Source organism: Neopsephotus bourkii, unplaced genomic scaffold (assembly GCF_033783945.1).
Source record: "Neopsephotus bourkii isolate Nb327-2 ecotype Australia unplaced genomic scaffold, CSIRO-AGI_Nbou_v1 NB_1051, whole genome shotgun sequence".
NCBI lineage: Eukaryota > Metazoa > Chordata > Aves > Psittaciformes > Psittacidae > Neopsephotus > Neopsephotus bourkii.
This window is the reverse complement of record NW_026901540.1, coordinates 444497-458815: the sequence shown is the minus strand read 5'-3', so window position 1 is coordinate 458815 and position 14319 is coordinate 444497. Positions and strand designations below refer to the sequence as shown.

Sequence of the window (14319 nt, the reverse complement as noted above, 5' to 3'; positions counted from 1 at the left end):
CACCAAACCCTACTGAAGTTCGGTGTAGGATCTGGCCTTTTCCCGGTAGCTGCGAGGAGGGGGCTGCCTCTGAGACAGGGCCGCATGGGTGGGGGCTGCCGTGGCTGGCTGGCCTTAGGGCGCCCAGGCAGCTGAGGGGAGCTGCTGCGGAGTCCGCGCAGCCTCCCCGAGCCCCGCGGGGCGCTCCCTGAGGGAGGGCAGCGGCGCAGAGCCGGCAGGAGGGCAGCGCCGCCATTCCGGTCTCTACTGCTGCTCCACGCCCGCCAGGGGGCGGCCTCCGCCGAGGGCCACACCACGCGACAGGGGCCGCGCGGCGGGAGCCCGGTACCGGACGGGTGGCAACGCCGCTGGGAATCGTCCTTCGCGGACTGCCGCGCCGTTCTGTCGTGTCCGTTCCCTGTCCGTCCTGCGGGGAAGACACCTAGGCGGGCGGCGGCGCCCGGGGGAGTGGAGGTAAGGCGGGGGCGGCTGCGGGGGGTGGGGTCGGGTCGGGACAGCACGGGTAGAGGTTGGTCTGTGTGAGGGGAGGGCTCGGTCCCTGTGCGGGGAGAGGTCGGTCCCACCGCCCCACGAACTTCCCGCTGTGAGCGGGTTGCCGACTGCGACGCGCAGCCAGCGCTGCCGCCGCGCGCCCGTTCCCCGTCCGCCTCAGCTCCAGTGGAGGTGTCGTTCTCCGCCGCCCCAGCTCCTCCCAGGCCAAACGCAGGGCTCGGCCACTGCCCGCCCCTGCCGGGAGGTTCTCTAGCTACCCGCGCTTGTCGTGCCCCGCCGGCCAGGGCCTTCGCCTTCGGATGTAGGGGAGGGACCCCTGTACCCCCGAAACGGCAGGTGTGCGCTTGCGTCCTTGTGGCTCCCTGGTAACCAACAATGTAGGTACAGCAGTTGACCGGCCAGCAGTCCTTGTAAAGGTCCTGCAGGCTTCCCCCCTCCCGGGGCTACCCACTTCGCCTTGTCTCCAAAAGGTGGGTCCCTCTGTGCTTTCCTGCAGAGCTTTGCTCGCCGAGCTGTTGGTCCCTAGGGCTGGTGCTGTATGAAGGGTGCCTGGAAACTATCAGATCCAGGCGTACCTGGGCAGGACGCGGGGGTGCCTGCTGCCCGCCGTGTCAGGCGCTGAGCGGCGAGCGTGCACCAGGGTCAAGAGAGAAAGCAGGAGGCAAGTACTCGTCAGACTGAGGTTTGGGTTGTATTTCCCCCTTTATTTAAACCCGGTATGGTGTCCCCCTGCCAGCCCATCGTCCTGCTGCTGCCTTTCTGCACCGTGCTCTGACGGTGGTGAGATCCAGAGCCCTGTCAGACGGTCCTGTCGTACCCGTGTTGAGCAAAGGGATGGGAGTTTGTCTTCTGCCATGGCAAACGCTGAGGCACAGCACGTTAAAACCAGCAATTTTGCTTCAGTTCTTTAATGCTGAGGCTGAATTTGGTGTTTTAAGAAAGTTGGCATGCAGCTAATCTGCCAGGTCTTTCAGTTGTGGGGAGACAGGCTCAGGGTGCTGGATTTTGCTTTTAGTTTGAAGGGTTGCTCAGTGAAAAATGGTTTGTGTTAAACTCCTTGTCCATTTGTGGAATGCAGGATTTGAAATTTCTGCAGGCATCACAAAGTGACAACCTGAGAGCTGGTCTTGAGAGGCTGGCTCTAGGCTGGTTATGGAGAACTGAGTCATTGCCGCTGGAAGGACCAGCAAACAGAGGTACCTGCAGTTGGCTTAAAACAGAATGGCTGCGGTGCAACTGCAGAGTGGTCCTCGCTGGCAGAGGCTTCCGGAGAGTCCTGCCTGAGGCTGATTGTCATCTAGCACCACTGATGCCAGCTAACCTTTAAAGGTGTAGAGGCCTTCCTGCTTCTACTCGATGGTCAGATCAACCTGTTCTGGGGCTGGTTGTGGACACTTCTCATAAACAAAATGTTCTAATTGATGCAGAGGTGTGTCCTAAACCATGATTAACAGATGGATAGAGGGTGATTGAGGATCCTTCCCACCTTTGCTTAGATTGCAGTGATTTCTCATACAAACAACATGTTTCTGTTCTCTAAAACATTTAATTGTCTTTTTACACACAAATATAATTTGTACATAATGAGGGAGACTCATGAGAAAATATTCTGGGCATTCTCAGTCTGGAGAGTTTGTGGGCCAGGTGCATTGCCGTAGCTAGATGGGGAGCCTGTTACCTCCTCTTCCACCATGGCAAAGCATGTTATTCAGCATGTGCAGATTCTGACTGGACCAACATTTGTGATAGTTTTGCTTCTTTGCTCTGTGGGGTAGACAAAAGAGCATTCCTGGCACCTAAAAAGAAGGGAGGAAACTGTTCTTTTGTAACAGAGAAAGAACACATCTCAAAGCATATCTCAAAGAACAGGGCAGGGGAGAAAGAAGAGCAGCACAAAGTAGACAGGGTATAGTTAAGTAATACTGCATTCCAGAAAGTGCTAAAAAGCAGGAGATGAATGCAGAGCAGTGTGATGTTGTTTGGCATCAAGCAGTTTGGCATGATGATTTAATGCTGTTTGCCACCGTACTGGTGTAATAGCTGGTGCTGCTTAAAGTGCATTAGTGGGTGATGTGAAACTTGGGACTGGACCAAACCACTTAAGCTCCTTTGCTGATATTTCTCTCACTATAAATGTTTCTTTATCAACTGTCAGCTAAGTACTCGTCATCGTTTGAGATCCCTGAGGAAGGTACTGTGTTTTGGAACGGAAACTGAAAGCAGCAGAGAGGGCCAGGCACCCTGGAAAGATGGATCACAGTTATTTGGAATAACAGTTGTTTAAAAATGTATCGGAAAAAATGCAGTGCTATTCTTTGTTTAATATTCAGTCTTTATCATGAGTCAGGTAAACTGAGGTCTGGAATAGTTTATAGATGGAGCACAATGTTTTTAAGTTTCTGGTTCAGGATTATCTCAGGATTAGATGCTTCAGTAGTACCTATGACAGACATGAGTCTTGTGAGCCCCTTGTGAGACAGGGGCTTAGGCTTGTGCAGGTGAGATGGATACAGCTGAAATAAGTAAAATATAACCAGAGTTTTAACTACTGTACAATTAAATTTACTTCTAGAAAAATTAGTATCTTACTACTGCAATAAGCTTATTTGGTGATGGGTAATTAGTACATTAGCATACTAAAGAAAAAAAACTTTTGGACGAACTGCAGGTATGGTTGAAGATCAGTTGTACACAAAGTAACCAAGAGGCTCTTTAAAAAAAGTTTGTACTGGATAACAGTAAGAGAGGAGGTTTTGCTCACTGTTCTCCTGTAGCTTTATTCAGTCTTGCTGCCACACTCTCCTTTCTCTTTTGTGGTGGTTGTCATATGCAGTGGTAAGCTTTAGTTTAAATCTTCACCTTTACAAAAGTATGGATTTTGTTATTGGTTTTGTTTGGATAATTTCCTTTTGGTCTGGTGAGCTAAGGAAAAGGTTCAACAATGTCCTGGGTTGGGGCAGTCTCAAGCACAACTACAGCCTGCATGAAGAACAGATTTGAGAACAGCCCAGAGGAGAAAGACTTGGGGGTCTTGGTTGATGAGAAGATCAACATGAGCCGGCAGTGTATGCTTGCAGTCCAGAAAGCCACCCGTACCCTGGGCTGCATCAAAAGGAGCATGACCAGCAGGTCAAGGGAGGTCATCCTGCCCCATTGCTCTTGTTGTCACGACACACTACCTGCAGTCCTTAGCTCGGCCTCAAACACAAAAGGAATGTGGACCTGTTGGAGTGAGTCCAGAGGAAGGCCATGAAGATGATCAGAGGTCTGGAGCACTTCTCCAGATAAGGCAGGCTGAGAGAGCTGGGATTGCTCAGCCTAGAGAAGAGGAGGCACCTGGGAGACCTTAGAGCAGCTTCCAGTACCTGAAAGAGGCCTACAGGAAATCTGGAGACGGGACTGTTTACAGGGCATGTAGTGACAGGACAAGGGGGAATGGCTTTAACCTGAAGGTGTGTATATTAAAATTAGAAATAAGGAAGAAGTTCTGTACTGTGAGGGTGGTAAGGCCCTGGCACAGGTTGTTGAGAGAGGTTGTGGCTACCCCATCCCTGGCAGTGTTCAAGGCCAGGTTGGACAGAGCTTTGAGCAACCTAGTGTAGTAATGTGCAGTTTATTCAGTTACCTGGTAACAGAGGACCTCGCCTGTCTTAAAAACAAGTCTTTCCCCATTGTTGTGAGCATTGGTTTTGGATTTTTTTATTTTTTTTTTTTTGTGGTTTTACACTTATTACCATTTTGGGGTACAAAAAATATAAATTAAGATATAGCTATCATAATTATGCAGCTCTCAAGTTTTAAAAGAAATGTGCACACGTAGATGAGTGCAGTCTCTGAATCAGGGACTGGAGGTAAAGCAGCTCAGAAAGGCTTGACGCCAGCCCTTGACTGGATGGTACCCTTAGTGTGCTGAAACCAGTGAAGTGCAGCTGAGAGCTGTAAGAAATGAAGTTCCATCTTATTTCTCATCCTTTGGTCGTGTAGTTGTATTCCAGCTCTAAATTTTGGGAGGACTTCAATTTGTCTTTTCCATCTCACAACTGTCTGTATTTCAAAGCAATCCAACCTTTCACTGACCAGCACAACATGGTTCAACTGCTAGCAGTGAATGTTTCAGGTGGTGCTTCCCCAAAAAATATGGGGTTTCGTTTTTTCTTTTTCTACCCAGGAACATACTCAAGAAACTGTCCACTTTTGTAGTCACTTGTTTTTTCTTAAAAGAATTTTTAAGTGACTTTGAATCTCTGTACTAAGAGTCTTAGAATACCATTTTTACTTTCTTATTTTACTTCCTGTCCCCTCCCCCTTTCTTCTTGATGGAAGTACCCACTGACATGGTAACAGAGCGCTTGATAAGGTAGTTGTTGAAATAGTGTGTATCCACAGTGGTATCAAAAATAATATAGAAAAAACTTGGACAAATAGACATGGGCTTGTTTCTTTGGATCTGCAGTTACAGTACTCAAAAAAAGTTGAAAAAAAAGACACAAACAACAAATAAAGGTTAACTGTGAAAGCTGTTACATGTGGCAACAGTCATGTAGAATTTTTCATAGAAATTTGCAGTACTTAATTTCTAGACACTGCTTTAAGGCAAAAGGTCGAGATTTGAAGTTTTTTGACTTCAAATAGTAAAAGACCATATTCAGTGTCAGCCAATGCAGCTCTTTCCACAGGAATTGAAAGTTGCATATGTATTCCCATTTTTAACACTGAATTCCAGACAGGGAATGTGAAAATAATATTGTCCATAATAACTTCTTTTTTCTTTTACGATATATAATTAGCTTGTAAAAGCAAAATTTTTCGCAGAAAACTGCTGCAGAAAATATATGGACCCAGTCAGAGATCAGTATGATCAGACAAAAGCCATTTACTACAAAGCCTTAACCCCTTATATACTGTTTCTTACATGCACTTACAATTATAATTGGATACATATCTTGAAGACCCTTAGTGACTAACATATAGCTGGTTAAGCACAGGTGTGAGAACTTGACCTCGGAAGCTTGCCAACAGTCCCCAGTTCTCATTAACTCTGTGAATTCCAGCTGCTTCTTATCTTGCTTGTTTAGGCATCCTCGGGCCTCTCATGGCCTTGCTGTATCTTTCAGCATTATTCAGATTTTATGTACGAATTATCCATTCTCCTGTGAAAGCACTGTCTCCACAGAAAACTAACATAGGCAATTCTAAAACAACTGTTCCCTGTAAATGTGTAGCTGACAGCAGTCAGTTAAGGTCACCTGGATACCCCAGATTATCACCTAATGAGCACAGGGCTTTCCTCCTTTTGAAAAAAAAACTCCAACAAAACCAAACCAAAACAAACAGAAACCCAAACCAGTCAATCAAACAAACAAAAACCAACAAAAAAACCCAAAACAAACAAAAAGAAGCCCTCCCATCCCAAGAAAAAAAACCAAAACAAAACCAGACAAAAAACCCCTTCACAACAATATTATTTCCCCACAGTAACCATCCATTAAAAGCAGAAAATTAAAAAAAGAATAATCAGACTTAAATCTGTAGACGTGCTTGAACATATTTTGCTGCCGTGAAATGTCACTATGATGTCAGCGTATTTGCAAAGTGTTTAGGTCAACAAAACGGAGATTTCAGAGATTAATTAGTGCAGTTGTTGGGAATTTAATGTCATCTATGTGCCAGGTGTATCTAAGGCTCCCTATACAACCAGTTAAAGAGCTGAACTCTTAGTTGGTGACAGAAAGTAGACTTAACGAGTCTGAAACCCATTCTGTCCTTCCGCTGTTTCTGTAAAATAGGAGCACGTGCAAATGAACTGGATGGGCCTGATCTCCTTAGCTAAATGTCTAATTTATATGCCTAAAATTAGGCAGTTGTAAGTATCGTGTTGTTTTGTTGTTGCACCCTTGGGATCAGGACTAATGATACCATTCCATTAAGATCACTAAATGCAGAATTAGGTTTCCTTTTTTTTTTTTTTTTTTCTCTGAAGTGGGAAGGAATTTTGAGATATATATTCTCTCTAAATAAAGAAAGACATGGGACTGAAGTTGCTGTCTGGCCATCAAGATTCTCAGGCAGTATGCTGAGTTTACATATTCAGGCAATAAATAACAGCACATTGAAGTTGAGCTTTTTGGAATACTCCCTTTTTCTTCCCCAATCGCATATAGTCACAGAAATATTTTAACTGTTTTGCCCTTACATTCCAGTTCAACATGTTTCATTTATGATAAACATATTTTGTGAATCAGGTATGCTTAGAAGTCTGAGGTGAGAAAAAAATCCATGTCAGAACCTATCCAGGGGTACTGAAGCCCAGGACATTCAAGGCCTTTTTAGAAGCAGTTAAACTGATGTAGATGGTGACTTGAAGCACTGCTTGGCTCTGCCTGTATGAGGGGAAGTAAGGTAGGAGAGGAGTGGAATAAATTTATTTGCATCTATGTTCATATAGTCAATATTTTCAGACTAATCTTGTCTGCTTATAAACACAAATCAGATAGAACATATACATCATTTATATGGTGTTGTGAACCAACGTATCCTAAAAATCCATGCTGTAATTATTGAATATGATATATAACAAGATGGGTTTGATGTGCCCATAGCATATAGAGATAAGTCCACTTGCAAAATAAGGATCAAAGCTTGGAATTTACTTTTCTGCCTCAGAAGGTCTATGTGTCTTTTTTTTTTTTTAGTTTAAAGAGGTTGAAGTCATGTTAAATTCTCATCTGTCTGTAAAGTAAGATCTTTGTAGCATACAAAGGACTTGAGGAAGGTCTCCCTTACGCATTTTGTACTTTTTTACGCATTAGTGAATTGATGCAATAGTAAAATCTATGCAGTATCCAAATGAAGGAGTTTCAGGTCATAAAACAATAGGCATATACTGTGGGAAAACCATATAATGTTTTTATAGTGCAAAGAAAGAATACAGAGGAGCAATATCCACTTGTTCTTCAAAGAGTTTGTCTTTTACAGAAGTGGTGATACCAAGTGCTAGGGTACTGTCCATGTTCACCTTAGACTACTGAATGCTTTTTGAAAACAAGCCCCAATTATCAATTTGAAAATTATTAAAATACAGAAATTAAAAAATATAAAAAAGGGGAAAATGATCAGTTTCTTACAAAGAATAAAGAAAATAGATGTTACCTCTTCATGGTGTGTGTTTTTTCATAAGACTGTCAAAAATTATAAGGCATGTCCTCAATTCCACTTGGACTGCTTCCCAGGAACAGTGGCTATATTGCTTATCTTTTAGAAAATTGGTGATTCTTTGGAAGTACTTTTCACACTTAATCTAGTGCTTTTTAGGTTCCATGTTCGAAAGTTCTTTCTTGCTTTTGATCGTTCTTCTGACAAACATATCTCTAATTCCTCAATTTGCTGATGAATAGTGTTTTGGAATTCATCAGTCTTGCTTGTATTACAAACACCAGCAGGAAGATTTTTGCTAAATAGTTGGAAGATCTGTTGTAGGAACTTGTAGATTATCAGTGTGACATTATTCTTTGTGACCTTGGTAATCTCCATGGGGCATCTGAAATCGGGTGTTCCGCTGAGACATTGCTGGGAAAAATAGCCACCCATTTTGCACAGAAATTTCATGTTGTGGTAGTTCATTTCAATTCCTTGGAAATGGCAAACTGGATGAGAGATTTTGATGTACAATGCCAATGTAATGCAAGCTTGCAGTAAGCTTCTCTGCACCAAGGTGGTCATGGTGATGAAGTAGCCAGCACTCTGTTCTTTGCCTTTTTGCAGATCAGTAAGCTTGCAGTTTCTTGGTTGTCTTGTCTGTGGTCACATGCTTTTCCTTTGTGTCTCTGAATTTATTTCCTTCGTATGACTTGCTGGGTATTACTCATTTTGTAGGAATTGCATTTTTATCAGTGGAGGTCCTGACAAGGTTTACTGTTTATTTCAGTTTCAAACAATTGCAAGGTTTGTTCATTTCTCCTTTGACTGTATTTAACTGAAAAAAAAAAAAGTGATTCAGTCTGGTCAGTCAGAAGTTGTGGACATATTAGCAGGTTGGAATCATCTTTTCGTAGTCTTACTAGAACAGGCAGTCTTGCTTTATGTTGGCTAAAACTGTGAAAAAGATTCACACCCCCAGATAACAGATATGCAGATATGTCCTCTAAACAAGATGTAATTTTATTGACTTTAAAACAAATGTCTTTTTTGGTAGGACAAATTGTTTTGATTGAGGAGCAAAGTAACCCTGTTCTTGACACAAGCATTGACTAATTTGGGGCATATGTTGCTATCACTGCGTTGTCAAAAAAAAGTATATACAACTCAAGCCTTTTTCGAATGTCCTGTGTTCAAGACCACCCCATCCAGTGTAATGCTGTCACATGTCTCCCAGTGTTTGGCCAGCGTTCCTCTCTGAAAATCAAGTTTTTGGTTGAGATTGTAGTAGCACTGCAGGTAGCCACCAGCATTTTTATAGTAAGTGCCCAAAACAGGCTTAGCCTTTTGTGGTGACAGTTCTGAGATAGTGCCACAGAAGCACTATGGCTTGAAATGAAAGTGCTTGATTGGCTCCTGAATCTGCACTAGCAAAGCGCCGTGTTGCTAGATAGTGTTGGCTTCCTTTAGTGCAGACCGGGGGACATTCCTTTATGTAATTCAGCCTGTGTAATTACAGGGATATTTGAAAAAGAATATGGAAAATGTTGGACTCAGGAATGTTTGATGTAAGCAGCAGAGGAACTTCTGGACATTTCTGAGATTAAAAAGTATTTTTTGTTTGGTTGGGGTTTTTTAATAAATCCTATTGATGCTTGGGGAGGACCTGTCATAATGTGACAGACTGAAAGACTGCTATGGATAAGCAGTTTAGAATCACAGAATCATAGAATAGTTAGGGTCGGAAAGGACCTTAAGATCATCTAGTTCCAACCCCATGCCGTGGGCAGGGACACCACACACTAAGCCATGTCACCCAAGGCTCTGTCCAGCCTGGCCCTGAACACCTCCAGGGAAGGAGCATTCACACCCTCCCTGGGCAACCCATTCCAGTGCCTCACCACTCTAACAGTAAAGGATTTCTTAAAGAATTCCTTAGCAAGTCACAGGACAGCTTTAGCAGTTATACAGTAGGACCTCAAGAATACATTAATGCTTCTGTGGTTATTCTTCTGGTTTTGCTACTGCTGTGTTAATATTGTACCACTGCCATAAATTATTTTCACCTGGAGATCTTCAGAGAAGTTGTCTTATGAATAAAATTGTGGGGAGGATGGTTTTGTATTTGGAAAACTGGACAGAGACTTAAGAAGACAAATTGGAATGGTAGATTTAATGCCTGGATTTACCACAGATATCTTTTGGTAAGACCTTGGATTACTTTCAGTTCTTGATTGTTTCTTTGTTAAAGGTGGGATTATTAAATTTCCCTTGATTTTTTGCTTGCTGTAGCTGTTTGCATTCCTTACATATCTTATATGTGCTATGGCTTCTAGTGTACAAGGGATCTAAAGTTATTTGGAGGCCTTGTCTTTGTTATATATTTTTTAACTATTTTGAAGTCTGTGCACATATCAAAATGATTTAAGGTAAACTATAATTAACATTCAGTGTTAACATGTAGTGTTAGAAAGGTGAGAATATTTTTATCAAAATTTAGTGTAATAATAAAAGTTACTGAAGGTTATACTAGAGGGATAACTGAGCTTACCTGAAATTAGGTGTATCACAAAAGATCATGGGACATAGAATTTGTTAGTCTTTACACACGGTCTAAAGCAGCAGCAAATATGTATGTTTCTCTGACTTTTTTACATTGACACAAAGTTAATGTTAAAAATGTAGTAGAGCATTTATTTTTTAGCTGGGGAGGTTATAGTGTCGAAAATTCTGCTTTAATAGACTTGGCTGAGCAGAATGAAAGTAAGTAGTGGACTGAACCAGGTCTTGATGAGTGGCTGGAACATATAGTTGGAGATGCTGAGCTGAAATGGGTTAATTCAAGGCATCATATGGGAATAAATCGCATCAGATTCATGCCTGAGTTACAGCTAGAGTAGTCACATTAAGAATGTCTGTACAGTAACGTCAGAGTGATCAGAGTCTGATCCAAAAGCTTTAGCATCAGAAACATGGTTTTAATGTCAGACTACAGGTTTGATTGTTCAGTTCAGAATTAAATGCTAATTCATTTCACCTTAAATTTGGCTCACACGTTGCAGTAGAAAGCTCAGGACAGAATTTCAACTTGAAGTACATATTCATGCCTGTGTTGCATTAAATGGAGCAAATCAGTTTAAATCAGGTGAAGACTGGCCCTTTCATCTACTAAAGCAACATCAGAAATAGCTTAGTGATGCATAGCAAAGCTGGATCTGATTCACTGTTAAAAAGTTTTATTCTGTTTATGCACTGGAGAGCGGAGTCACATCACCAGTCACCCCTTGTTTTCCTTCCATTGTGATTTCATAGGTGATCCATGAGTTATTTGGATGTTGTGAAAAAATACTAAAATTTCAAGGGTAGATTAAGCAATAATTAAGAGCCTTTAACTGTTACTGAAGAAACTTAAGTTTTCTTTTTTTCTTGTAGGAAATATACAGTTCAAGCACTAACTGCTTATGAAGTACGCATCTCACCTCATTCATATTACTGAGGGCTGTACAAGTGATGAAACACTCACAGGGGTAAGAAGAAAAGATTAATCTTTATTGAGTATCTGCCGTGGGGGAAATGTAGAAGTCATAGCCAACCAGAAAAAAAAAAAAAAAGAGGTGGAATATCCTGCAAAGGTTGCTTGGCTTTCTAAGGGAGTTTCCATCTGTCTCACTCTGCGTCAGATCTTTATGACCCTAGTGTTCTCATCTGCTTGTAATCAGTTGTAGTAAACAGACTAGCATTATTGTTCATCTGTCTGTAAGGTCACTTTGGCAGCCAATGAAATAGCAATCATGAAAGCATCTCCACAGTGACAGGAGATACAAGGTTCCCAGTGCTTTCTCACATGTACTAGTCGGTGCTGGTCTTGTTAAAACGGTGTGTGTGGTAAAATAAGAAACCAAAATGCCAGACCAGATTCCAGGACAGGGGACTCACTTGGTTTTCTTGTTGAGCAGTGTTTCGTTCTTTCTGGGAAGAGTGCAATCATGACTGTATTTCTTCTCTCAGATGTGAAAAGCCCTTAGGCCTGAATCACAGAATCCAATAAATATGATAGGGAAACCTCCATCCAGCCAACTTGTTTGTTGTCAGTGGCAGAGGAAATGTTTCGTGCTGCATGTGTTTTTAGAGATCTTAGTCAAATTACTCTTGGGAGCAAGCCTCTAACAGGGTAAAGATGATGTTGAGCTTAGGGTTTTAAGTTTTAGCATTTAGCAGCCAAATTGATCTGGTATTCTGAATTTAGGAGCATGTGCTGTGTAGAAGGTAACCTGAAGTAGTCATGTGAACATGTCTTTATGTGACATCCACAGAGGCAAGCATTAGCTATATTGTGAAGTGTCTCAGCTCCTCACTTCTAGTACTTGGTCCTAAGACTGACTGCAGAGTACAGAACAGAGCAAAACCATTTAAGACAAAACTCATAAAAAGCTAAGTACTGCAGCAATTTACCCTGAGATTTCTGACTACCATATGTGTGTTACAAACCTTTCTTACAGTGTTGGTGCCACAGGTCAGTCTGTGTTGTATGTTAGCCTATACAAATATTAGAGGCTACAAACATGCATTAATATTATTCCACGTTATAATATATGCATACAGTGATTCTGTAGTTTATCCTGTGTATCATCCTCATAGTAACAAATAAGAGAGTATTTATGGTCACTAACATTGTGTGGAGGGCAACTACTGTTCTGATGTTACGAAAACTCCTTGTGTTGCTGAAAAATAGTTTACTTCAGTATGGCAGTTTGCTTGTGAGAAATGCCTTGAACAATGAGGCATGACTGTATGAAGACTGCTAAGCAGTGATGCAGAATTGCCCAGATACAAGGAGGTGAAGACTTAACTGTATGTGCCCGGTGTGTTTATAATTTTTTTAAATTTATTTTAGGAACTAATGAGACCTGTTTTCTGACCTTCTTTTGCTTGATTCTCCAACTCTTCATCATAGTGTTCTGTCAAAGCTTTCAGAAGATAGGGCAGAGGACATACTGTAACTATTTTAAAACTCCAGATGTGATCTTAATCTCTCCTGAGTGATTAGGATTTTTCTTAGTGAGGTCAGCAGGCTCTTTTTCATCCCTGTCCAGCTGCTAATTTTGTGAACTTTGGAGGACAGCATTTATTTTGAGGTTTGAACTGCTCTCTCAAACATCGTTGAAGCTGGATGATGGTTTGGAAAAGTTATTGTGGGAAGCAAGACAGACAGTTGGACTGTGTCTAGGAAATCAGTTGAGAAGTGTAGTACACATAATTATCTATTTTCCATTTAAAAGTTAGTAATAATGCACATAGTATGTCTTTGAAATTAATCATTATTGTCAAGCATAGATGCAGTGGACTTCTTGTGAACTTCCTATGAAATCTGGTGAGGACAGAGTATTGACATATACTTGCTTTTACAACAGGAGTAATAATTGTGCCAGCTTCTGCTTGGGTATTTGATTTTGTTGTTTGTTTTGTGTGCTTTGTGTTTTTTGGTTGGCTGGCTTTTGTTTGTTGTGTTGGGTTTTTTTCCTTTTGTTTTGTTTTTGGTTTCGTTTTGTTTTTCTTGGGGGAGTGGGGGGATTGTGCCCTTCCCAGTAAATGTTGGTGTCAGATTAGATTTCTTAACCTAGGGAGATAATCATATCATGACAAGGTCATTTCCAGCAGTTCTAACAGCTGTCATTGGTAATGATCTTGGCTAAAGTATTAAATGTTAAGTGGTTATAGAGACACTTTTGTCTGTGATTGATGGATTATCAGGTAAAAAAACTTGCTGCTGAAGGCTCTCATAAGTCTTGACAGAAATGTGTGATCGCGTAGTTTTCTGCAGCAAGGCAGATTCCAAATTGGGAGCAGTTTGGGTTGTTCCAGGAAATATGACTGTATCAGTTCCCTGCCTGCAGCATGCATGGGAGTGTTCAGGCAACATCTATTCTCACACTTCACACTACATCAGAAATAGTTGAGGCTTCGTGCTTGAAGACCTCCAGTGAATCTTGGGACATAAAATTCTTTTACTGTATAGATTGTGACTCCAGAGTGAAGAACTATCTGTACTGTGTGTTTTAGTACTTAGGATTTAGCCAAAGCCTGACTGTGAAAGAGCTAGGTGGGCTTTCTAAGCCCTTTCTCAGTCTTCGTTCAGTAAAAGATTGTTTGGGCAGTATGAGAGGAGAAAGCTTCTGGAATGAGTGAATTGGCACTTGTGCCTTTTAATGTAGTGCAGTTAGCAAGTGGTCTACACTTTGGTGCCAACACTTATTTTGAAATTGTCTGCACAAATGAGCAGGCTGGAGACAGATCAGTATTGTGGGCATTATCTGAACACAGGAATGTGCCAAAACTGCGACCCAGTTTACCAAAAAGCTTATTTCAAAGCTTTTAGGAATGACAATTTCAAAACCTGTGATAGAAGAGAGAGGCTGCAGCGCTTAACTTACTTATCCCAGCACCACAGTTATGACTGACTGAACAGTTATATCCTCACTTCAGAGGCCTAGTAGTTATCTTCTGTGAACCATCATTCAGATTACGTGTACAGATTTGTGTCAGTATTGCAGTTGTACTCAATGTTGAATGCTGGAAGCAGAAAGCAACTGTGGGCCCCACACACCCACCTAATTTCTAGAACTGATGATTTCTTGGAAAAACTAAAACTGGGCTTAGTGAATGAGTCCCCTTCCAGTCCAGTATTCCTCTTGA

At 41.9% G+C, this 14319-nt stretch overlaps 1 protein-coding gene across 5 annotated transcripts in view; it reads left to right on the top strand.

The window, feature by feature from the left end:
• Nucleotides 1-321: 321 nt before the first annotated feature.
• MOB3B (MOB kinase activator 3B) overlaps nucleotides 322-14319 on the top strand; it is a 92381-nt gene continuing 78383 nt past the window's right edge. For 4 of the 5 annotated variants that reach the window (XR_009726633.1, XM_061361048.1, XM_061361047.1 and 1 more), the window contains exon 1: nucleotides 728-828. The gene's annotated coding sequence lies outside the window, so the exon portion shown is untranslated. Of the gene's footprint in view, nucleotides 454-727; nucleotides 829-14319 lie in introns of those variants that run through there. The other variant, XR_009726634.1, reaches the window with a different exon arrangement.